This window comes from Chrysochloris asiatica, unplaced genomic scaffold, assembly GCF_000296735.1.
Source record: "Chrysochloris asiatica unplaced genomic scaffold, ChrAsi1.0 scaffold00039, whole genome shotgun sequence".
NCBI lineage: Eukaryota > Metazoa > Chordata > Mammalia > Afrosoricida > Chrysochloridae > Chrysochloris > Chrysochloris asiatica.
In genome coordinates, this window is record NW_006408557.1 from 13988185 (window position 1) to 14015197 (window position 27013).

General features: G+C 41.6%; 1 pseudogene; it reads right to left on the bottom strand.

The window, feature by feature from the left end:
* On the bottom strand, positions 1-25800 carry LOC102840811 (annotated as a pseudogene).
* Between the last annotated feature and the right edge of the window lie 1213 nt (positions 25801-27013).

Here is a 27013-nt window from a genome sequence, read left to right on the forward strand (position 1 = left end):
TCAGTCCGGCACCGTCCCTCCCTCCCACCTCGCGCTCCCAGCTCGCAGCTCCACTCCCTTTCTCAGCAGCCGGAGGCGGTAGTTGGAAGTGGGCGGGAGGAGGGGGCCTAGTAGGGGCGGAGGCCGAGCCGAGCCCTGCTGCTGGGAGGGAGCGCCCGCCGCCGCCGTCGCCGCCGCCGTTGCGCTCGCCCGCTGCCGGGTGGAGACCGAGTGGACAGTGACGCCTAGCTGCCCGGAGGCGGCGGGAAGCGCGTGCGGGCGGGGCGGGAGGAGGAGGAGGTGCAGCCCGCGGAGCCGACAAGTGCCGCAGTGACGTGGGCGCCGAGTGATATAGCGCGGCGCGCCGGGGCGACCTCCAATCCCCAGACCCCAACAGCCTATTTGAATAATCAGCTCACACCTAGGTGAGAGGAGCTCTCCGGCGCCCGCACCTGCCCTGCGCGCCGTCTGTCGAGGGGAATGGGGCTGTCCTCAGGCACGCGGAACTCCAGAGTCACTCCGGTCGTCTCCCGGGCCCGTGGGGACTTCTGGAACTAGGAAGTGAGGTGGGAGAAGGCCACCTGGGATCAGCCTAGAGCACAGACCCCGCCGGATTCCCAGGGCCATGCGCCAGAGGGTGTGCGTTGTGGAGCGCCGGCAGCGTCCGTGCCCGCTACCGCTCGAAAGACCTAACAAAAGCCGTATTGAGTTAGTCCAGATTTCTTCTATGTCGAAGCTCCATCCCTGTGAAAACATCAATCCAATCGATGACAGAGCCAATTTACAAAGCTCTGACTTACTAGAAACGAAACAAAAAACTGCACACACTTTTACCTTGGCGTTCGCGCCTCCGAGAAAGCCCCTCTCGGCAAGCGAGCCTAGCGCGCATAATTCGACCGCTTCGGCGTTCCGCCTCCTCGGAGTCCGGCCCTAGGCGACCCGTTGAGCGGCAGCCGGCGGGTGGGAGCTCTGCCAGATGCGGTCGACAGTTGGGAGACTGCGATTTGTCTCTGACATTCAGGCCGGCGTGTTTCAAGGTTACTTTTCAGTCACAACTGCGGTGCCCACAGTTTCGTAACTAAAACAAACAGGACGGGTGGTGGTGGTGAAGAGGCACAAGCGAATCAATAATAGGACCTATGAGATCGACTTCAGGAGGATCTGGGTCCTCTCAGCGCGCCAAGGGGCTGTTTCATATCAAAAAATGTAGAAACCCCAACAATTTTAGACTTCTGTTTTATTCCACCTCCAGCTCATGGGTCCAAAGATTGTCATCTGTCCTGCGTTGGCCACCAAAATCTCGATGAGCCTGGACTAGGAGGTGAGGGACAATGTTACAGGTGTCTGGACTCGGAAGGCCTAGGTTCTGAAATCCCGGCTGAGCCTCCCCCTCCGCTTCGGAAATGATGGGCCCCTGACCTATAGTCCAACTGTCCTAGCTGTGGTGAAGAGAGTAGAGGACAGAGGCAAGTGACAGGTCACTGAACATTGAGAAAGACAGCACTGGACAGGGGGTTGATTGGAAAGGGAGCCAGAAGGAACACGCAGATGTAGGGGAAATATTACTCCTTCTAGGCCAGGCCCAACCCGTGGCCTCTGGACTTGCAGAGCTTTGGACCAGGGTGAGGGAACGTCCCCCACCCCGAGTATAAGGACGGCGAAATCATTTGGTCTGGGCCTGCCAAGGCAACCGCAGTTCCAACCATTACATTAGGGGTGAGTTAATTAAACGTTTGACCAAATATAGCCGGCAAATTTTTAAGTTGGTAATTTTGTATGGCTGCAAATGATGTTATACGTTTTGGCAGAAGCAACAACTCCTGCTTTAGACCTAAGATACAGCCATTGCCAGCGTTCTTTCCTGTGGACATCTATGGTTTGGCCAGTTTATAGCGAAGGCATTAACAGATCTATTGAGCGAGTGCCAGAGACCCAATACATCTTCTCCTGGACTGTGACCTAGGGTAGAGACAATTTTACCGCTTTCCTGAGGGCCTGAGAAAGGATACTCATTGGATACCCCAAAAGAAAACTCGCCTATTTTTCAAAGCTTCTCGTATAGGCCAGAGTAGAAACGTAGCCTCCGCCCCCAAAGCGCGCGCGCACGCGCGCGCGCGCACACACACACACACACACACACACACACACACACACGCAAACCACACTGTCTATGCCCTCTCTTCCTTCTTCTTGCCTTTCGAGTTGGTTTAGCTACCATATATAGGGCTTCTGAGGGCTTCTGACCTTGCGATTAGCAGCCCAGTGATTATCCTATATCGACACACCAGGAACCTTCATGCCCTTTGCTAGTGGGAACATCGACTGGACCTAATTGTTGTTGTTCTTGTTAAGTGCTGTCGAGTCGGTTCCGACCCATAGTGACTCTGTATAGGGTTTCCGAGGAGAGGCTGGTGAGATTGAACCGCCGAATTTGCTGCTCAAACTGACTTTGCAGTCCAGCGCAACAACCCACAATGACTCATAAATAACCATGAGCACTTCTCAGTAGAAAATAAACGGCAAAAGAGCAAATTAATCCACGAGACATCCCACAAACAGGCAACTTTCTGGTGTGTCTGGAATAGAAAACTCTGAAGAATACTCTGGTTAACCTAGTTTGTGAGTGTGGGTATGTAATAGTGTTTGCGAACGTATGCGTTTCCTCAGTCTGTTCTCTTAATTGCTCCTGGTTGAAAATACGATTCTAGAAGTAATTCTATCAACAAAGGCACCATCACAAGAGCAGGCCACGAAGACCGTCCCATCTTGCGCTGCTGTCCCATCCCTCAGCCCCTGCCCCACACGCCCGAACTCCTATCCCCACCCCACCTCCATCCCAGCCGCCAACGCCCAGTAGCTGCTTGCGCCGTGGGATTTTAGGTCCCGCCGAGCCTTAGGCACGGGTTTGTTTCCACAGTGACTGTGCGCCCCCTGTAGGCTGCGCTGCCCGCAAGGTCTACCTTTGCCCGCCTTTACGTCCAGCACCTTTTCTCCAGCTCTCCTAGCAGACCTGACATGTCTTGGCGTTTCTCTGATCTTTCTGCACAAACACAAGCTGGTCTGTCCGGCAGTTCCGGTCGCCAAGGGGAAGTTGGAACCGCCTGGGATTCGCTTTCCTCCCTTAACTCGGCGGTTTGGGGGAGCTGTTAACCTGTCCCTGCATACACACACCCACACCCCAATCCCACCTCCCACCTTCACCGGGTCTCGGCATCTCTGATTTCCAAACGTTTACTCGGAGTTTCTGGCACGAAAAATTCAAGTTGAAATACTGTGCTTTGCTTCCTAAGCTTTTCTCCAAGAAAAAGTTCGCTTGTCACTTTGGCTGCAAACAAACCTTCTCTACCCCCCCCCCCACACACACACACACACTAATTTTAACCCCATTTAGAACAGAGCCCTACAAGGTACAAAAGTTTTATTTGCCTGCTTCCTCCCGTTCTTCCAGAACCTAGGTGCTACCTCATTTCTTTAGAAAAGCAGTTTTAGTGCACCAACGACTGTGTTTGGATTAGCGCGATGTTTTCATTCTCCTTGTAGCCACAACCGCAAAGGAAATTTATGCTCAAATCAAGGCCTCTTCTGCTCTCTCTGGGAAAAGACATTCTGATCCCACACCTCTCAGCAAAACTTCTCCCTTTGAAGCTCTCTTCTTCGTTTCAAACTAGCTGGTGGTGAAGTGGACAGCAGTGATAACTCCTATGATTGTCAAGGGGAGAAAAGAAGCCCCATTCTTACCAGAGTTTCCAGTGATCCTGTTTAGGGCATCATAGCCAGGTCTGCAGGTGAGATTATGGCTGAAGAGATGGAAAGGTGACTTAAAGTCTTGCAATAATTTATATTTTATTTTCGAAGAAGCTTTTGACATGGTAGAAGTCAGACATCCACATCTTCCATATTAACAGGGTGCAATTCTCAGGGGGAAGTCTAAGTCTGTATTAAAGGAAAGGTATATACTTGTGTGAAAGGCTACAAACAATATTTCACTTTCTACTGGTGGTGGTGGTGTGCCTTGGAGTCGGTTCCGACTCATAGTGACCCTGCTTAGGGTTTCCGAGGCTGTAAATCTTTATGGAAGCAGAAAGCCTCATCTTTCTCCTGCGGAACTGCTGGTAGTTTTGAACAGTTGACCATAAGGTTAGCAGCCCAACTCGTTGTTATTTCTGAAATTTAGTTTTGAAAAATTATACCATCAATTTTTGTTGTTGTTGGTTTCTGTAGTTTTATAGAGCAGGCAAGTGAAAAGGTAGCTAGTTCAAAACATCTCAGAAGATTTCTGTGAAGGAATGAAAAAAGATGCCGTGTGTCCCAAACTTCTGCAAAAACATAGGAAAGATGTGATAAGCAAGAAAGACTGTGGTAAATGTCATATAAAAACATACCTGCATACAGTATACCTATCTATCTTGTCCAAAGTGCACAAGAAAATAAATAATGAATAAGAAAATAAATACATTGCTAATATTCTTGACTATGTTTGGTGGTAGATTTATGTCTTCAGTCTCTACTTTGCTGCAATAATATAGTATGACCATATAATTTTATATCGTTATTACTATATTGTTTTCCATTATTTTATAGTCATAATGTAATAATATTGGATCTTACGCCATGGAAACCACAGCAGAGTAACTTTAACAAACTTTGGAATAGTTCTCCATATATTAAAGGAGATCATCAAAGCCACCATTCAAAGTGACAAAGGGTTTGAGTTTTGAAAAATAAGGCAATATTATTTTTTCTACCATATCAGGATGGAGTGTGTTCAATCACAGGTAGAAACTGCCCAGATAGCTATGGTAGAGAAAGGAGAAAGACTGGGACAGCGGGTGTTATGATAAAATTTTTTTTACCTATTTCTCTATGCAGGTATAATGTGATTATTGTATTATTGGAAAGGTTCCATTTTCATTACGCGTTGCTCATCTTGAACATGCTTTCTCAGTGGTTGGATTCAGAAGGCGCTCCTTATTCCACTCTCATCTGTGGCTGTTCTTGGTAGAAGGCAATTGCTTTACCCATTTGAATCTGTTGTTATTAAGTGCCATTGAGTCTATATCCACTCATAGTGACCCTGTATAGGGTTTCCAAGAAGTGGTCGGTGGGTTTAATCCAGCAACCTTGTGGTTCACAGTCCAGTGCTTATCTTAAAGTACCCCACCAGGACTCTATTTAAATCTAGGGTTTGACAAATACTTATGGCATACTTGACATCCTGTCCCTCATTCTTGAGTTCTTAGCCCATATCTGACATATTGGGCTATTATAACTGGTAAGGAAAATTATTAGAAGAGATAAAAATAAAGATATGACAACTTATAGGAACAATAATATGTTGGGTGTGGGAATAAACCCACTCACGAAGGCTTTATGAGGGTTGCCTGAATTAGATGTGGTGGTTCAAGCTCACCAACTACTCCTCAGAAACCCTACATAGGGTCGCTATGGGTCAGAACCAACTCAACAGCATTTCACATTTGTGGCTCTGGCAGCTATTTTTAACAATTGGATGTTATTCTTGAAGATGAGCTATATCTCAGTAAACTTTGTTAAGAATAGAAGTCATGGTAAAGGATAAGACATCAGGCATTTTTTCTTAGGAAATCTTTGCTGTACAAAGAAAGGTAATTAAAAAGCGGATCACTACTTACTTGAATAAACAAATACATTTTCAATAAATAGGATGAGGCACATATGAGATCAGCAAGAGGTTAACTAGACCTGAGTTTTGAGCCTTTTGCTTGCTAATAGTCATTTGCTTCTTGCTTCTCTTCCAAAGTGCTACAGAGACTCTTTGTAAAGATAAAGAAATGATACAAAATGTATTTAAATATTAAGCATTGAGAATGAAGGAGAGTTCATATATTCGTGATCCACTCAGCAAATATTTGTTGTTGTTGTTAAATGCCATCAAAGTCGGTTCCAGCCCACAGCAGCCCTGTATAGGGTTTTCAAGGAGCAGCTGGTGAGCTCGAACCACCAACCTTGCAGTCTGAACTGACTTTGCAGTCCAGCACATTAAGTACTTAATACATTCAGATGATGGGGATTCATTCTATGTTCAAATATTGGGGTTTAAGCCATTATAGAAATAGATAAAGATGTGATTATGGAGGTAGTCTATTTTCTTCTTTTGTTTCCTTGTTTTCTTCCCTTCTCTGCCACAGTTTCCAGTTTTTAAGTCTCTAAATGTCATCAAGGCTACTTCCAACCCACAACCCCAGTATTTCTAAGAGTCACAGTCCCATTTCAACAGTGTATCTACATTTATCGTTCCAATCTTAGTCTATCTGCTAGCACGTACATCTCCTATGCCCCAAAGGTGAAATGTTCTGCCTATTTGGACCCAGAATTAATAGCAAATCCAGGGGCTCAATTCTTTGTTGTAGTCAGCCTGGTATCATAAGAATGAAACCAGGCAAGATGAAGCACCATCCAATCCTGTCCCACCATCATTTGTTACCCTTCTATAGTAGAAGATTTTTCATCAAATTATACTTGAGTGTCCTGGTTTGGGAAAGGTAAGAAGGAAGTAAGCAGTAGATATATGGTGGCAGTTGTGGATGTTGACTTGAGAATCTTGTCCAGCATGGAGAAAATTCTGTTCTGCTTGGGTCTTTTAGCTCTATTATTGTTGTTAAGTACCATCAATTCAGTTCCAATGCATAGGGACCCAGTATGGAGTTTCCAAGAAGTGGCTGGTGGGTTTGAACCCTCAATCTTATGAATAACAATGCAGTGCTTATCCTACTCCTCAGTTCTAGTGTTTGTGAAATATGTGAAATAAAAATTAGCTGCTTGTCTATCTTACTTCAAAAAGTAATCCGAGAGGAGGAATTGTAGAACTCCTTGAAAAACGAGAGATGTTATTGTTGTTGTTAGGTGCCTTTGAGTCAATACTGACTCATAACACTCTTATACACAACAGAACAAAACACTGCCTCGTCCTGGGCCAACCTCACAATCGCTGTCACATTTGAACCCATTGTTGTTTCCACTGTATCAGTGCATCTTGTTGGGGTCTTCCTTTTATTCTCCAACCCTCCACTTTACCAAACATAATATTCTTGTCTAGGGATTGGTCCCTCCTGATAATATGTCTGACATGTAAGAGATTAATTCTGACCCTCCAGCCTTCCAAGGAGCATTCTAGCTGTACTATTTTCAACACAGATTTGTATATTCTTTTGGCAATCCATGGTACTTTTAATATTCTTCTCCAATATCATAATTCATATGCATCAGTTCTATTATCTTCTTTATTGAATGTCCAAATTTCATATGATATAAGGCTGCTGAAAATACCATAGTTTGAGTCAGGTGCACCTTAGTTCTCAAACTGACATCTTTGCTCTTCAACACTTTAAAGAGCTCTTGTACAGCAGATTTGCTTGATGCAATACGTTGTTTGATTTCTTGACTGCTGCTTCCATGAGCATTGAGGGTTGATCTGAACAAAATGAAGTCTTTGACAACTTCAATTTTTTCTTCATTTAGATGGATGTCCAGTGGTGGGGATTTTTTTTTTTTTTCCCTTACATTGAGGTACAACCCATACCGAAGGCTGGGTCTTTGATCTTCATCAGTAAGCATTTTAATCCCTCTTCACTTTCAACAAGCAAAGTTGTATCATCTGCATATTGCAGGTTGTTAGTGAGTCTTCCTCCAATGTTTTTCAGCATATAATCTAGCTTCTCGAATTATTTTGCTCAGCATACAGGTTGAATAATTAGGGTGAATTAGTACAACCTTGGCAAACACCTTTACTGATTTTAAACAATTCGATGTTTCTTTGTGCTGTTCAAACAACTGCCTCCAGGTCTACGTATAGGTTCCTCATGAACACAATGAAGTGTTCCAAAATACTCATTTGATATAATTTTGTCCATACCTTGTCATGACCCACACAAATGAAAGCCTTTGCATAGTCAATAAAGCACAGGTACACTTCTTTCTGCTATTCTCTGTTTTCAGACAAGAGTCATCTGATGTCAGCAGTGTTATCCCTCATTATAAACCCTCTTCTAAATCTAGCTTGAACCTCTGGAAGTTCTCTGTCAATGTATGGTTGTAGCTGTTTTTGAATTATCTTTAGAAAAAATTTACTTGCATGTGATATTAATGATATTTTATGATGATTTTAACATTCCATTGGCTCACCTCTCTTTGGAATGTGTACAAATATAGGTCTCTTCCAGTCAGTTGGCCCGATCATTGCCTTCCAAATTTCTTGGCATAAATGAACAAGTGCTTCCAATGCTGCATCAGTTTGTAGAAAGATTTCAATTTGTATTCCATCAATTTACAGTACCTTGTTCTTTGCTGATGCATTCAATGCACCTTGGACTCCTTCTTTCAGCATCATTGGCTCTTAATTATATGCTATCTCTTAAAATGGCTGAACATCAACCAATTATTTTTAATACAATGACTGTGTAATCCTTCCATCTTCTTTTGATGTTTTCTGTATAATTCAATATTTTGCTGATAGAGTACTTCAATATTCCAAGATGAAACTTGAATTTTTTCTTCACTTCCCTCTGGTTGACAAATGATGAGCATGTTATTCCCTTTTGGTTTTCTAACACCAGGTCTTTGCACATTCATTAAAATATTTGACTTTGTTTTCTTGAGCTGACCTTTGAAATTTTCTGTTCAGCTCTTTTACATTCTCATTTTTTTTCCATTTACTTTAGTATCTCTACACTGGAGAGCAAGTTTCTAAGTCTCTTTTGACATTTATTTTGGTCTTTTCCTTCTTTCTTGTCTTCTTAATGACCTTTTGCTTTTTCCCTATATGATGTTCTTTTTTTTCAATATTTTATTGTGAATTATATGATAGTTTACATGAGAGAATTCTAGTTTTACATTCATTCCATCGGATATGTTCAAGGTCCTGGTGTGGTGCTGTGGTTAATGCTCAAGACTGCAAAGCCTTTTGAACTGCATGGTCACCAGTGGATACAAGGTCATTATGGGTTGGAACTGACTAGACAGCACTTAAAAACAACAGCAATGTTCAAGGTCATATTTTGACTTTGAGGACTTGTTTTAATTTTCTTCAGCTTCAGCCTGATTTTGCACATGAGCAGTTGTTTTGTCTGATGATAAGGAGCTTTTCCACCATTTCATTCTACAGATGTAGTCAATTTATTTCCGTGTATTCATTCCATCTGGTGAGGTCCATGTGAATAGTTACCTTTTATGTTGTTTAATAATGGTATTTGTAATGATGAAGTCATTGATTTTGAAAAATTCTATCATAAGATCTCTAGCATTGTTTATACCAAGGCCATATTTTCCAGCTACTGCTCCTTTCTCATTGTTTTCAATGTTTGCATTCCAATCACCAGTAATTGTCAATACATCTTGATTGTGTGCTTGATCAATTTCAGACTGAAGAAGTTGGTAGAAATCTTCAATTTCATCATCACTAGCTTCAATTGTTGGTGTGTAAATTTGAATAACACGGTATTAACTTATCTTCCCTATAGGCATATGGATATTATCCTATCACAGACAAAACTGAACTCCAAGACATATCTTGCTATTTTATTTTCGATGATGAATGCAATGCCATTCTTCTTCAATTTGTCATTCCTGGCATAGTAAACCATGTGATTGTCAGATTGTCAGATTCAAAATGGGCAATACCAGTTCATTTGCGCTCACTAATGCGTAGGATAGGATATCAATGTTTATGTGTTCCATTTCATTTTTGACAATTGCCAATTTTCCTAGATCCCTACTTCATGCATTCCATTTTCTGATTATTAATGGATATTTACAGCTGTTTCTCTTCATTTTGAATTGTGCCTGATCAATGAATGAAGGTCCTAAAGGCTGTACTCCATCTTCATCATTACAGTCTACTCTACATTGAAAAGGCAATTCTTCCCCAGTCATATTTTGAGTGTCTTCCAACCTGAGGGGCTCATCTTCTGGCAAATATCTGATGATATTTTGGTGTTCGTCATCATGTTTCAGTATTCAATATTCTGGTGCTGACAGTGTTCCACTGCTGTTCATAAGGTTTTCAGTGATTAAATATCCAAAAGAAGTTTGTCTCTCCTTCTTCCTAGTCTGTCTTTGTCTAGAAGCTCAGATGAAACCTATCCACCGTGGGTAACTCTGGTGGTGTGCCATGGAGTCAGTTCTGATTCCTAGTGACCCTGTATTCGGTTTCCGAGGCTGTAAATCTTTACGGGAGCAGAAAGCCTCATCTTTCTCCCCTGGAACAACTGGTAGTTTCAAACTGCTGACCTTGAGGTTAGCAGTCAGATTTGTAACCACTATGCTACCAGAGTTCCTTGTGGGAGCTATCTGTAACATAGCTTCCAGAATCACAGCAACACCCAAGCCACCAGGACAAGGAGCGACAAGGGAGATGCAGCAACAGAGACTCAGTTACACCCAAAATTGTCAAACTCACTGCCATCAAGTTGATTTTGACACATAATTACCCTTATAGGACGGAGAAGAACTAACTGCTTTCTAGGATTTCAGAGACTATACATCTTTACAGGAGCAAACAGCTTCATTTGTCTCCTGTGGAGCAATTGGTGAGTTTGAACCCCAGACCTTACTGTTAGCAACTGATTGTTTAACTCACTGCCCCACCCAGGCTCCTTGAGACCCCCTTGTTGTTGTTAAGTACTATCGATTCAGTTCAGACTCATCAAGACCCTGTATAGGATTTCTGAAATGTGACTGTTGGATTTGAACTGCTAACCTTGTGGCTAGCAGTCCAGTGTTTATCCTACAGCACCAGGACTCCTCAGATGGGTATAAATTAACTAGGCCTGCTCCTCAGGTTGTATAGGAATTCCTTGGGTATCTTGTTAAAATGCAGATTTTGGTTAACAGGTCTGGGGAGGGACCTGGTATTTTGTTTTTCTAGCAACCGCACAGGTGATGGTGTTGCTATTGGTCTGTTTACCCCTGGTTGAGTAGCCAGACATTGAAGTCCTGCCCCTCTGTCTCATTCTGTAGTATGTCCTTCACTTGATGAGAAGATGGGATTTGATAGAATGAGAATTTAGATCAATCAATTTTTCAGTTTTCCATTCCATCCTCACCACAACCCATCCCCATACATACTTGCCCAGACAGGTTCACCTTCCCAAGTGCATAGGATTCAGATTATTTTAGCCAACTCAGGTGATATGGGTTCATGTTTTAAAGCAGAATGTCCTGAAGACTGAGGTAGAAGAAGAAAACATTGGGAGAGGAGTGGATGAAATTTGGGTTAAAAAAGACAAGGCCCTTGGATTATGAGCCAGTCCTTCAAAAATGAAGATCTTTTTATTTAATAAACAAATGGCATTAATTGCTTTTTTCACCTTGGACCTTGACTGTGCATCTTCCTTCTGATCCAGGTGAGTCTTGATCTCCCCTACCCCCCAATCCTTATGGAAGCAATATTGTAATCTGTTGAAGGACATTCCTTCCCAGTCATTTGACTTTCTACTTTGAAAAAACCAAACATTATCTAGGACCTTCTTTCTACTCAAAGTATGGTCCAGGGAGCAGCAGCATAGGTAACAACTGTAAGCTCCTTAGAAACACAGATCTTGTGCCCTATCCGGACCTCCAGTGCCAGAATCTGCATTTTAACAGGATCCCCAGGTGACTTTGCATGCACATAAAAGTCTGAGAGGCCTGAGGAAATCCATTTTACCAGGAAAGGAATGGGGGCAGGATAGGAATTGCAGTGTGGGAACCCTCCTCACATTGTTAGTTTAGCCCACCTCGGCTCTTGAACCATCACTCTCTCCCCTAGACCGGGACCTCCCCAATTGACTAGGGTGAAAAGGGGCTCTATGGTGATTATTAGCTTGCAATGTGTACCCTTTCATTTTCCGAGCAGTTGAGTAGACCTGAGCACAGCATTTTAGGGCTATGTGTGGAATCAAAATGTTCACTGAGGCTGTTTTAAATGTTTGCTCTTCTTCAAAAAGAGACCTCAGCTCTGTACTAGGCTCGCCATTAAAAAAAAAATGTACTGAATTGATCTTCTCCCAAACATCTCATGAGCCTCCTCATTGATCCTCATTTGTACTTCAGAAACAAAATAGAAGAGCAAAAAGAAGAGAAAATGGTAAGGAACGTCCTATTTGCTGAGTTTCAGATAGTCTTGAGTTTTCCTTCTTTAAAAGATATGTGATGGCATCTGGGAATGGGAATTTTTTAAAGCAAAGCTTGCCTTGTTCTGAACAGATACTTCCTGCATGAGAATAGAGTGTTACCAGAAGTAATTAAACTGAACCCATGGATAACACCAAAATTACCCCCCTCTGCCAGTAAGAATCCTGGTGTGGCACTGTGGGTTAATGCGCTAGACTGCAAAGCTGTTTGAACTGCAAGGTTGGCTGTTCAAACTTGGAAACCCTTTACAGGGTCCCTATAGGTTGGAACTGACTCAATATCACTTCACACAACAATAACAATAGGAAATACATATATTACCTTTACTCTATTTCCCAAACTCTTAACTTTTTTGAGAGGAGCTGCTTAGGAGCTAAAATCTGACCCTCAAAGGTGGGAGAAATTTTCTTAATGTTTCTTATATTTGTGACAAGCACTGGGTTGTCGTTGTTGTTATTGAGTGCCGTCGAATCTGTTCCAACTCATAGTGACTCCGTGCAGGGTTTCTGAAGAGCAGCTGGTAGGTTTGAACCACCGACATTGTGGTTCAAACCTACCTTTCCTTCCAGTGCATTACCCTACAGCACCCCACTAGGAGTTTTCAACATGCACTGATAACTAATGATAAAATTATGTTTCCCTTTGTAAGAACTTAAAATGAGGTGTTCATTCCAGAAAGGACATTTTTCCTGTTAAAAGTGAGGGGGGAATTTTTTTTTTCTATAGACAAATTCTCATTTCTATCACATATATAAATGTATATGAAGAATGAGCGCTGGAACACAAGATCGGTTTGAACCACAAGTTTGGAGGTTCAAACTCATCAGCTGCTCCTTGGAACTCCTCTACAGGGACCCTATGAGTTGGAGCTGACTCGATATCACTTAGCAACATCAACAACAACATAGGACAGAGTAGAATTGCTCCTTAGGTTTTCCAAGACTTTATGGGAGCAGACAAACTTCTTTCTCCTGTGGAGCAATTGATGGGTTTGAACTGCCAACTTTGTAGTTATTAGCCCAATGCTTAACCCACTATACCACCAGGGCTCCCTGTATCTTTAACACTCAGCTGTAAATCATCCCATAGGTGCCTCTTTTAAATTAAAGGATTTACATACACGATGCCAACTAACTTTGGATGGATTATTTTATACTAATAAGCATAGTGGTTATGAATCGGGCTGTGAACCGCAAGGTCAGCAGTTGGAAACTACAAGCAGTTTCACGAGAGAAAGATGAGGTGTTCTGCTCCCGTGAAGATTTACAGCCTCAGAAACCCTGTGCAGGGTCACTATGAGTCGGAACCAACTCCACAGCACTTAACAACAACAACATATAAAAAATTGTATGCACCACACAACATTGATCCGCCAAAATCTTAAGAGTTGATTTTTTCCTTTAAGAGTTGCCATTACTGCTATGTGCTGTCAAGTGCCTTCTGACTCACAGCAACTCTTAGGCTGTAAATCTTTATGGGAGTAGAAAGTCTATATTTCTCCCACAGATTGGCTGGTGGAATTGAACTGCTGACCTTGAGGTTAGCAGCCCAAGGCATAACCCACTATGCTGCCAGGGCTCCTTCCTTAAGACGGAAACTTTGGTAAATTCATGTTTCTAAGTCTTCAAAATAAAGTGCTAAGTAGATGCTAATGATGAGGAACACCTGGGAGTTGGGGGAAGCTTAGCCTCTTAGATCTGACAGCCTACCCAGTTAAGTAGCATCTCAGGGACATCAGAGGGAACAACTCAAATTTTAATGACCTCTTTATGTATTAGTGATTCACAAAGGCCTTTCACATGGTTGAACTCATTTTGTAGTTGCAGATATGGCAGTGAGCAGTATTGAGGGCCTGCCTCAGATACCTAGTCTTCCTGGTCCCAACTCAAGGTTTCCACTTTGCAATTTTCTCCATTTTCACAAAGGTATTTGCTTGTTATTGACTACCATATCGCTCAGTAAGTATTTTAAGTCTTCTTTGCATTCAGCAAGCAAGGTTGTATCATCTGCATGTCTCAGGTCATTAATGAGTCTTTCTCCAGTACCACATTTTTCTTCATTGAATCCAGCTTTTCAGACTGCCAAAAGAACAAACAAATCTGTGTTGGAAGAAGTACAACCAGAATACTCTTTGGTAGCCAGGATAGGTAGACTTCATCTTTCATACTTTGAACATATTGAAGTAGTATATCATGTTTGGTAAATGGAAGGAAAGAGAAAAAAAAGTAAGATGCCCACTAGGTGGATTGGCACAGTGGCAGCAGCAATGGGCTCAAACATAGCAACAATTGTGAGGTTGGTATAGGACCATTCTATTGTGCATGGGGTTGCTATGGTACATAACAACAACAACAACAATACCAACCATGTAGTTGGTCTCTGACTCATGGTGACCAAAGGGACGACAGGATTGGAACATTATGGTAGATTTTCATTGGCTGATTTTCAATTATGGATTGTCAGAGCTTTCTTCCCAGTCCATATTAGTCTGGAAGCTTTATTAACACTTTTCAGCATTATAGTAACATGCAAGCTTCCACTTACAGATGGTAGCTGCAATTGATGTGCATTGGCTCAGGAGTCCAGCCCTGGTCTCTGGCATGGAAGACAAGAATTCTACCATTGGTCTTCCATTGCCTTCTCAAAACTATCACTATTGCTATAGTGAGATAGAGATGTCATCAGAAACCTGGGCAAAAAGAAAATGCTTATAGGTAGAGTTTACAGGTTATTGGTATCATGTGTGCATGTGTACATATGTATATGTGCTTGTGTTCATATATAGTTTTCCTATGATATGCCCAAGGTTTTAACTCTAGAAGTATACAATCAAATAAACAATGGTTGTTAAGTGCTGTCGAGTTGGTTCCGACTCATAGCAGTCTTGTATAGGATTTCTGAGGAGCGGCTGATAAGTTCAAACCACCAACTGTGCTGTTCAAACTGACCTTGTGGTCTAGTGTCTATCCTACAAGTTTACTTTTATTACTTTTATTGCAGCTGTTGCAAAGAATAGCACTGCACTGCAAACCACAAGGTTGGCTGTTCAAACCTACCTACTGCTCCTTAGGAACCCTATACAGAGTTGCAATGAGTCGGAATTGACTCAACGTCACTCAATAACGTGTTATTTTACTTCATTTTTTAAAAGCTAAACCCTAAGTCTCTTTGTGCATAGAAAAAATCTGGAGGCCACATGCCAACCTGTTAACACTGAGATCCCCAGAATTTGGGGCCTGGAAATGGGAGAGCCCTTACACTTCTAAATTCATATATTATTTATTTTTTTACAATTAGCATATTCTCTTTGTGTCATTAAACAATTGTAAACAAACACACTTGAGGGTACAGTTTTTACCACTGAATATCTGAAATGCTGCTCACAAATATTTATAGTCATTATTAACCTAAACATATACTTTTCTGCATCTTGTTTTAAAGAAAAGGATCAAATTCCCTGTTATGAAGATGTTTACAGCATATGTGTGAGCAGAGAATTCAATCAGAAATACCCACAGGCCAGAAGTTAGGTAAGTAAAAGAAACCACTAAGATTTTGTAAATCTGTCCTAATTAAAAACATTTTTTAAAATATATGTCACAGGGCAGACTTAAAGAACCAGCTAGTCCTTAAATTGCTGTGGCTCTTAATTGCCATTGGTCCTCAGGAAGTGAAAGGAATAAAATGCAGGCTCTATGTGGTTTAACTTAATTAATATTTATGACTGCCGAAGAAAATTAAGTAAGGCAAACGGTACAATTTTAAATAGCCTGTGGTCATGGTTAGCAGAACTCACAACAAATTCAGAAGCAGGAAGTGAGACTCCAAGAATTGCATTGTGATTTCAGTTTTCTTCATTCCTCATTCCATTTGCATGCTATGTGGGACCACCAATACTGACATCTCAAAAGGAGGCAGAGACTGTTTTCACTTATCTTTTTTGCATGCTTTGTTTGCTAAGTCTTTGTGACTGTCTGAAGGAATTTTTTTTTGAGAAGGGGTGGAGGTGGAATGTTCATACCCAAAGGTGTTAGTTCTAGACCGGATTTTTAATTGCTCTGTTGGGTGTTTCTAGAGTTTGCATCTGTCATTTGCTAATTTCTTGCATAGGTTGATGATTTGAGTTTTTCCATCTTGAGGGGGCAGGATGATGAGAAAGCCTGGGTTTCTGTAATAGACAATACAGACCATAAGATTACTTCAACTTCTGTGTGTTCATAAATATTTATTGGATGGGTACATAGGTGGTTGATGAGTTGAGTAGGTGGATGGATGGATGGATGGAAACACAGAAGAACTGATGCTATGTGATTTGATTTAAAAATTAACAGTTTACCTATTAACACTGGTTTCAGAGGGATAAAATGAGGTTACAATAAATTCTAAGAAGACGTTTTTAAAACTTCAATCAATGACCCATCAGTGGGTTGTAGCGATAATTTAGTTAATTGAAACTGTCATTAAGTAAAGGGAATTAAAAGAATTGAAAAGAGGATTTTGGAATGAATCTCACAGAGTAAATGTATGCCTGTCTTGAAGACAGGCTGCACCTTAAAATTCCAGACAGCCATAAGACACCTAGGACTGAGGCACATACACGCACTGACAGCAGCCATTTCATGGATACTACGTTCATCTGAAGCACTAGTGTGATACTGAAGGATAAGCACTAGGCCGCAAGTTCAGTTTGAATTGCAACGTTGTGGTTCAAATCCACTAGTCACTCTTGGGAAACCCTATACAGGGTCGCTATGAGCCCAACCGACTTAACGGCAGTTAACAACAATGTTCATCTGTGATCAAGCTAGACAAAAAAGACACTTAAACAGGATTGGCAAACTAAAAGCCATGATTATTATTTATGGAAAATAAATAGTAAACAATAACAACAGATTATCAAAGAGGAGACATTTACCCTTCCCTAAACTGTGTGTTTTCTTATGTCACTTGATAAGTGCACTGTCACATGTCACCACCTACCCAGAGGGCCTGCAGGACTCCAAAAGCCTTTGCCTTACCACTAGACCTTACTGGGCCTTGCTTTGCCTTTGGAAAGACCCCTGTACAGGATCTCCTGAACCTCTGACACTGGGTCCTTTTAGGTCTCTGCGCTGTGGTGACAGCTATCCAGGCATGCATGGTTCTCTCATTTACCATCATGCTGTGGGAGCCACACTGATCAAGGGCTTTCATGGCTCCCACCATGTTACCCAGAGTGTGAGGCATGTTGCATAGAGTGCACTCAAAAAACTGCATGTGCTCAAAATAATACTACGTGTTTGAAAAGATTGGTCATGTCTCTATGGATGATATAAGAGCTGTGTTGAGCTCTGGGCCAACAACTGCTCCAGGATTAGTTCTACCTACTTGGGACTCTTAGCAAAGAGCTAGATAGTGTATGAAGTTTTGTAGTTTCCCCTCTCTGGACTCTGAAAGTTAAATGCAGCATATCATTTTTTTCTGTTGACAATAACCCCAAGAGACTCCTACTTCCAATTCTTTTTAAACCCTTTACCACCAGTATCAGGCTAAAATGGTTTTGTTTTGATTCCCCCTGATCCTCTCCCTGAGGTTGGATGGTCCAGGAAGCCTCAGCTTCCAATTGGTTTTGCCATTTTCAATCTATCCTCTTTAGTAATATACTGCTGAACACTTGTCTTCCTGATTCCTGCTCTGCTCAGTCTCTATATACCTTAGTATCTCCCCCTGTAAGGCCATATTCTACTACATGATGCTCTCAGGTGACCCAAACTTGGCCAAGGTCTACTTTCATCTTCCCAGAAGGACTTTCAGCCACCAGAGCAAGCCTGCTACCCTTCTTCCATGCTGACGGTGCTAGTGAATCTATTCTGGGGTAAAACTTATTATATTAAAAATTTATTAGATTAAAAAAACTTCTGCTTAAATTCATCCATTCAGGTTTAATTTTATTAAATCTATCAACTTAGTCACTTGTTTCAGAGGGAAAGAAAAAGAAAATCTTGCTCTTATTGATTAAAAACAACAACAACAAACAAAAAGAAAACCTCTCATATTTTTCAAGGATCTTGATGGGTGGGAACTACATTCTTTGAGTTAAGCAGCTACCTTGCTTACTGCTTAGACAAATACAAGAAACAAGCTCTAAACATGGCACAGAAGAATGGGACCAGATAGGAAATGTGTAGGTTGGAAGACCAGCATTCACTGTTTAACTTTGCAATAGCATTGCTCAGTAGTGTTACTTTCCTTAAATTTTAATTTAATGTGAATTTCCTTAAATTTTAACATACACATTACTTTTCACTTTGCTTTTCCACATAAAAGGACTCTTGGTGGCACCGTGATCTAAGTGTTGAATTGATATCCACAAGTTCAGTGATTCAAATCCAATGGCAGGAGAAAGATGAGATTGTCTTATCCTGTAAAGATTTACAATCTCAGAAACCTTCAGGAGCAGTTTCACTCTGTTCTGCAGGGTCATCATATGTGTCAGAATCTGAGTCAGAATTGACTTGATAGCTGTGGATGAGTTTTCCCATATAAAATATGTCTTCGACTTAAAGTTTTAGTGTACTATGCATATTCAAGGGATGAGCAGTGGCTCTGTAGGAAAAACATAGGACTATGAACCAAAGGTTGGAGGTTCGAGCCCACCAGCTGCTCTGTGGGAGTAAGATGAAGCTTTCTACTCCTGCAAAGATATACAGTTTTGGAAACTCTATACAGGGTCTCTGTGAATTGTTACAGACCCAATAGCACTTAACAACAACATGCATATTCAATAGTTATTTCATCCAACTACTATTGTATTGAGCACACTGTGGTTCTGTATGATAAGTACTGTATTGCAAACCAGGTGAGTGGTTCAAGTCTACCAGCCACTCTATGGAAGAAAGATGAGGCTTTCTGCTCTCAAAAAGATTTATAGCCTCGGAAACCCAATATAGGGTCAGTATAGAGGCAGTTATTCGAACAGAGCATGGGAACACTGAATGTTTTAAAACTGGGAAAGGTGTGCGACAGGGTTGTTTGTGTTCTTTCACCATTCTTGTTCAATATGTATGCTGAGCAAATAATATGAGAAGCTGGGTTCTATGAAGGAAAACGTGGCATCAGGATTGGAGGAAGACTTATTAACAACCTGAGATATGCAGATGATACAACCTTGCTTGCTGAAAGTGAAGAGGAAGAGGACTTAAAATATTTACTGATGAAGATCAAAGAGCACAGCCTTATGTATGGATTACAACTCAATGTAAAGAAAACAAAAATCCTCACCACTGGACCAATACACAACATTCTTATCAATGGAGAAAAGATTGAGGTTGTCAAGGACTTCATTCTTCTTGGATCAACTATCAACACTTATGGAAGCAGCAGTCAACAGATCAGACAACTTATTGCATTGGGCAAATCTACTGCACAGGAACTTTTTAAAGTATTGAAGAGCAGAGATGTCAGCTTGAGGACTAAGGTGCGCCTGACCCAAGCCATGGTATTTTCAATAACCTCATATGGATGCGAAAGCTGGACAGTGAATAAGGAAGATCGTAGAAGAATTGATGCCTTTGAGTTGTGGTGTTGGAGGAGAATACTGAAAGTGCCATGGACTGCCAAAAAAACCAATATATCTGTTTTGGAAGAAGTGCACCCATAGTGCTCCTTGGAGGCCAAGATGGCTAGACTTCGTCTCTCCTACTTTGGACACATTGTCCGGAGAGAACAGTTGCTGGAGAAGGATGTCATGCTGGGTAAGGTGGAGGGTCAGAGAAAAAGAGGAAGACCCCCAACGAGATGGATCCGCCAGGTGACATCACTGATGGTGTCAGTGTGGCGGCGGTAGTGAGGTTGGCCCAGGATCGGACATTGTTTCATTCTGCTGTGCATGGGGTCACTATGAGTCGGTTCTGAATCGATGGCACCTGACAACAACATAAATCAGAACCAACTCAAGGCACTTAAAAACAGCTAGTCCATTGCTTTTCTTCTATTGTTGATTTACAAGGCATTTCAAAAGCAGGGCATGAGGGAAAACTAATATACAAATGATTCTTTCAATAATTGCTCCTAGAGAAATCAGCCAGAGAATGAGGGAGCAAGATAGGAAAGAAAGAGAAGCCAAACAAAAGAGCCATCTCATCAAAAATCCATAAAATAAAGTGTCAGCCTGATCCTGCGAGTGCTGTGGGGTGTAACTGAAGTATCCAAGTTTTTCCCAACCTAATATATGGTTGCTGGAACTTTCACACCCCTGTACCAATCATTGCTTAAGGGTTCTCCTGGCCCAGAATCCTCTACTTCTGTGTGAACACACGCATACACACATATACAAACATGACTACATAGCCTAATGGCAGTCCTCTGATGAAGAACCACAATGCTGGCTATTGGAAGCAGAAGACTGCTTTTGTGCCACCTGCAAATGGTAAAAATGTAATTGAGGGAAGCTAGTGGAGTACCAAGGACCTCTGGTGGCATTATGGACTAGGCATTGGACTACTAACCACCAGATGCTCCTTGGGAGAAAGATAGAGCTGTCTCAGAATTAGTCTCAGAAACCCTATGAATTGTAATTGACTCAATGGCAGTGTTTTTTTGGTTTTGTTTTTTCCTTTTTCTTTGGTTTAGCAGAGTATCAGCATTCTGTTTGTTATGGGAGGCTTGCATAGTTTTGCTGTTACAAATGTTACTGCAACCAGTATGTTTGTTTGTTTGTTTTAACAAGTAAAATTATTAAGGCAAATTTCTCTGGTGGGGATGTTTTTTAGAGCATATTTAAAAGTATACATTATTCACCTCTTGCAAAAGAATTCAGTTGTTCAAATAACAGAAATAAAAGGCTATTTCTCTTTACACAATTATTTTTCTCTTAGATAAAACAATCCAATGCCTTTACAAAACTGACTTTAATCATTATCAAGCCAAACTTTGCCTGGTGGTGAGATGACTACAAACATGCAGAGATGAAGACAAGGAATTTTAAAGCATAAGATTTCATTTACAGCTTACCAATTATGCAATTTGAACTGACAAAAATAAAATCTGATATAGGATTGTTGTCAAGAGATAATCATGGCTTTTCATTTAAGATTGTCTGAATTTGCCAAGTATGATTAAAACACCTAGTACCAAGGACTTAGAGTAATCATTTATGACACTGAAAAAAAAAAATTTTTTTGAGGACTTATTTACAATATTAATTATTTTAGTTCCTGACTGTGTACAGTCTCATCTGGAGACAATATTTGCCCCCTTGGAATCCAGCTGACAGTCATGAGTGTTGCTAGAAACCCTGATGTGCTTTGTATTTTTTTCATTCAGAGGCCCTCATGTTCTGAAAATGAACATGCTTTAGTTTAAGTAGACATCAATGCTTAGTTCTGAAATCTCAGGACACAATTCACAAAATAAAATTGTAAGTAATTTTTTTCTTCTGTTGCAATGATCCAGTATACTAACTCCTCCATATTAAATCTACCTTTACAAATGAGTAAAAATTACATTTGTAATAATCCGTAACAAAACTACACAGTATATTTAAAACTTGTGTTTGAAAGAGCATTGCATAATATCATAGCTAAAACTGTACAGCAGATCCCAGTGATTACTAGGAAATCTGCCACAGTCCAGTTTTTCCAGCCCAAGTAGGTCCAAAATTTGCAGTACAATGTGACTCCTCTTTGTTGCTGCTCTGAAAAATAATCAATTAAAACAAAGTTTACAAGTAGTGGGTATTCCCAGCTTAGAGTTCATTGTGTATTCCATGTATACTGGCAATGCTACTGGTTTGCCCAAAGATGCCCAGACATCCAAAATGTTGTTGGGTAAACCACCAAATTTGGTGACTTCTTGATCTCTTACTTTTGTATCTCTTGTAAATATAACCATAGTGGACTCTGGAGCCTCATGCATTTTCTTTAGAACCACTTTTTATTCTTTTAAATTGTGAATTGAGTGATACTTTACATGGGGGAACATCAATTTTACACTTATTCTATCATTTCTTCAATTCATTGTAATGATTACAAACTCCTGCATGCTTCCTCATTCAACAGCATTTGCTTCTATTCCTGCTGGGTTGTTTTTTGTTTTTTTTTTTGTATGTTCACCAAAACACTCAGAAATATACAATAATTCAAATAGCCAAAGGACACACCCTGCAAGCCTGCCCCCCCCCCACCCCCAGACACCAGCACACATCCCTTTTCCCTCCATGAGTCTAGAGTCCTCAGATGGTCCATCTCTCCATGTCTTCATCTCTGTCTCCATCTCTGGCATCGCTGTTTCTCTGGGTAAGGTCCCACACTCCGCTCCTGCTCTTCTTCCTTGATGGCCTCAGTGTCCTCTGCTCTAGGACTATAAGATTGACAACTCACCCTTTTTTGCTATAAAACTTCTACCTTTATAGTTGCAACAGTTGCAATTAGTCATGATAACAATTACTCACTATTGAATCATGAGAGTCTTGTCCCCGTCTCCTTTCACCGAACCTGTCTAGACAGGATGAAAACCACTCAGTGGGGATTTTACCTTGTCCTGCACACTCTGAATCTAAACTCCCTCTTAAAGATTTGTAAGCCAGTCATTTCATGTCTTTACAGCCCCCCCACCTCCCCATTTCAGGTAGCCAATGTCTAAGTTACCCATCCCTATCAACCCTGCGTACAGAGGGGATGGGAATGATCCTTGCTGTAAAGATTCTTTTCCTCTTGGTTGGTATTTTAAGCTACAACATCCATAAGCATAGATCAAGTCCATCAGATTGCAGACATTTATACTTGTTTTCTTTAAAAAAAATTTTTTTTTCCTCCCTCTAGTTAGGTTCTGAACATCCAGCCATTGAAGCTAGGTCCAATGGGCACTATCTGAAAATTTGGGCATCCTTGTGCATCTCCTCACTTTTAGAACCATTTTTAACTGATTGATTCATTTCTCAGCATGCCCTTTGTTGCTTTATGTATATGGAGTCATGAGATAAAGTTCATTTTCCGACACTCACATGCAAACCCAAAAAGTTTCTCATTATTTTGGTACTTGGAAAGTCACAAGCTCTTGGATTTTAATTTCACTCTTGATTTCTTCAACATAATAGTCATGAAATACCTGTGATAATGTCATAACTACTTGCTCTCTTCCTTAAATAGCTACAGTATGGAGGTATAACTTCTTGAAGAAATACCACATTTGGGTTGTACAAAGCTAAATAGGAACATACCCCTGGAGCTCTCTCTGGCAGGTTGTTTAGTTCCAATCCACCAATATTCCAGGTAATGAAAGAGACCATACTGTAGTCTTCTGCCCGAATATTTTCAGATGGGCTAATTTTAGAACTAGTATTTCTTCATTAGTTAGGTCAACACAGGTTTGAGGCTCAGAGAAGGCTTGAGGGTGGCTTTCTAAGGCACTGTCATCCACAAGTGCCTCAAAGTAGGAATTCAACGTTCTTTCCATTTCACAGTCATTCTGTCAGGTAGCACTAAGTCATAGACTCTTCACAGCTCATCATCGAGACAAACTCTGCACATAGGAGTCTCCTCTACTTGACATTGGACTTTTCCTCTTTCCCAGACTGCTCCTGAAGGCCATCCGCTGCTCACTGATTCCAGGCTGATCCTTAGGTGGACTTGGTGGCCAATGCCCAGCCCAGCTCTGACCAGTTAATATTTTTTTGCACATGTGTGCATATTCATATAAGTATGGTTCTCTAGTGCACAGTGGAAAGATCCACACCATACCTGTAATAATTCATCTCTGAGGAGAAAAAGAAGAGGACTGTAAAAGGGACTTTGACCTTATCTGGAACCCTGGTGATGCAGTAGGTTAAGCATTGGACTGTTCACCATAGGGATAGCCATTGGAACCCTCCCGCTGCTCCATGGGTAAAAGATGAGGCTGTCTGCTTCCATAATGATTTACAGCCTCAGAATCATGGAGGAATGGTTCTACTTTGTCCTATAGGGTCTATGTATGATGCAGAACCAATCAGATGGCAGTGAGTTTTTTGGATTGGGCTGGCTTTATCTGTATTTTTGGCAAACAGAATATATTCTTGTATTAATTCTCTATAGTCAGGATAAAATTTTTCCTTCAGCACCAAATATTTCAAACACCAGCAGTTCCAGTCAATATGACATTCAAGTGTCATCTTTATCTAAGCTGTTTCCCTCTAAGCTGCAAGCAAAAGCCACGATGAACCTGGTTCTCCCTTGCTTGCAATCTCAGGAATTCTGTGATTCTAAGCTCCTGTCATGACCCTCCTTTCTTTTCATTTCCTGATGGGAGTAATAATCCTGGACTGAGTTCTCATTTAGAGATATGTTTCACCTTTCTTCACCCACCCTAGAGCAGTTCAGCCAATATTCATTCAGCAAACACAAACTAAATCACCAATATCCCTTATGGTCACAACTCATGAACTACCGGGAATGGCTTCAAGGTATTCATAGGGTGGGGATATACTAGAAACCAGTACAAAAACAATGCAGTGTGGCTAGTGCAGCAGAAGAAGGTACCACCAACGTAGCAGCAATATCCTCATTCTCAGATGGGAAGCACTAAGATACCTCCTACTTCTTGTTTTAAGTGACTTTGGTTGGTTCGGATTCAAAGGAGGGTGTGGTGGATTTAAACCTCTAACCTTGTGGTTAGCAGACCAATGATTATCCTATAGTGCCACGCCAAGACTGCTACCTAATTGGGCAATATTCAAGTCAATACATGGAAGTCAATACAACATTGAGAAGAATGAGTATTCCAAGGAGATCAGACGACGTATTGCATTGGGCAAATATGCTGCACAGGAACTTTTGTAAGTGTTGAGGAGCAGAGATGTCAGCTTGAGGACTAAGGTGAGCCTGACCCAAGCCATGGTATTTTCAATAACCTCATATGGATGCAAAAGCTGGACAGTGAATAAGGAAGATCGCAGAAGAATTAATGCCTTTGAGTTGTGGTGTTGGAGAAGAATACTAAAAGTGCCATGGACTGCCAAAAGAACCAATAGATCTGTTTTGGAAGAAGTGCAGCCAGAGTGCTCCTTGGAGGCCAAGATGGCTAAACTTCGTCTCTCATACTTTGGACATATTGTCAGGAGGGAACAGTCACTGGAGAAGGATGTCATGCTGGGTAAGATGGAGGGTCAGAGAAAAAGAGGAAGACCCCCAACAAAATGGATTGGGCAGGTGGCATCATTGATGGTGTCGTGTGGCAACAGTAGCGAGGTTGGCCCAGGATCGGACATTATTTCGTTCTGCTGTGCATGGGGTAACTATGAGTCTGTTCTGACTTGATGGCACCTGACAACAACATGGAAGAGAAGAAAGAGTTTGCAGGGATTGAAGGGAGAAAAAAATTCCAGTGCAAAGGTGGTTGCATCATTGCATCCTTTAGGGAATTGTAGCAAACAGCAGGAGATAGAATCCGGCAGAGAAGCTTCCACGTAAGGAGCTGGACTCCTTTCTCAAGGATAGGATGCCATGACAGGATTTGAACCAGGGAAACAAGCCCAGATATGGGATTGAAATGATTATGCTTTTAGCACTGTGGGAAACAGTGAGATTGGAATCAGGACCACTAATATGACAGACACTATAAAGCATCCCAAGTCGCCCTTCAAGGAAGGACATGTAGCTTGACCACTGGGGTGCCTTCAGCTGCTAGTTTCTTAAGAGATGCCTTAGCTACAGAGAACATCTTGCTCGAGACTGTGGCCCTTCCTGCAATGCCCACATTCAAAGCTGATTACTCCATCTTAGCCCAACCTCTGGCAACTCTGAAGGACTACTAGCTCTGGTCCCTTATAGGATCAACTGAGACTATTTGAGGCCTTGAAATACATCTCAGCTTTTCCCTTTTTTTCCTCACTTCTACCTCTTCCCCTCTTTCCACATTGGAAAGGATCCCATTGATCCTTACTAAATACTGTATACAAGAAGCTCCCACTTAGAGGGTGCCTATCATGAACTAGTTTGGGGCCACCTCTAACAGCCACTCCCTGGGAGAAAGATGAGGTTTAGTCTTAGAAATCCTATATATGGTTGTTGTGAGTCAGAATTGACTTGATGGCAGTGAGTTTGGTTTGGCTTAGTAATCTTCGTCACAGTAATCTTGGTTGTGGCATCATGAATGGGCTGGCAATAGAGTGGTGCTGTCTCTGTTTTCTATTACGCAAGTCATCAAAAGAACATGGAAGCTGGTGGATAGGGTAGAGGTGCAGTGAAGATCACTGTCAGCAATACCACAGAATACCAGATGAAGCAGGTTCAGGGGAGGACTTCAAAACTCTTAACCAAATAGGTAGGAATATTTTTTAAAAGTTTCAAGGCTTATAGCTAGTGAAATTTGTAGTGGAAGTAAGAAACCTTGTACTTTAGAATCTGCCAGGCTCAGCAGCCTAGAGCCGACAACTTGGATGAGACCAAACATCAAGACCAAGCAGGGAACAACAGACCTGCCAGGAATTAATGATCATGGGAACCTTAGAGCAAAGGTGACAATATTCTCTGTTTGGTTTTGCTTTGTTCAGATTTTTTTTTTTGGTATCTGTTCATTGGCTCTAGTGGTCTGGGCACCTCCATTCTGGTGACTACAGGGGGTGCCTGAGTGAGTGGACACCCTCCACCCCACCACTGGAGGATTCTTCCACCACACATGTACACAGATCCTCTCAGCATTTAGAGAGACTTGCCTTCTTACTTGTTGGTGACGTGGACTTGGTTCCAATAGTGACCCTGCACAGGGTTTCTGAGGCTGTGAATCTTTGAGGGAGCAGAAGGCCTAGTCTTTCACCTGCAGAACAGATGGTGGTTTTGAGCTGCCGGCCTTGGGGTTAGCGGCCTGATTCATAACCACTACGCTACAAGAAGGCAGCTCAAAACAACCATAGCCAGCCCTCAACTGTTTATTA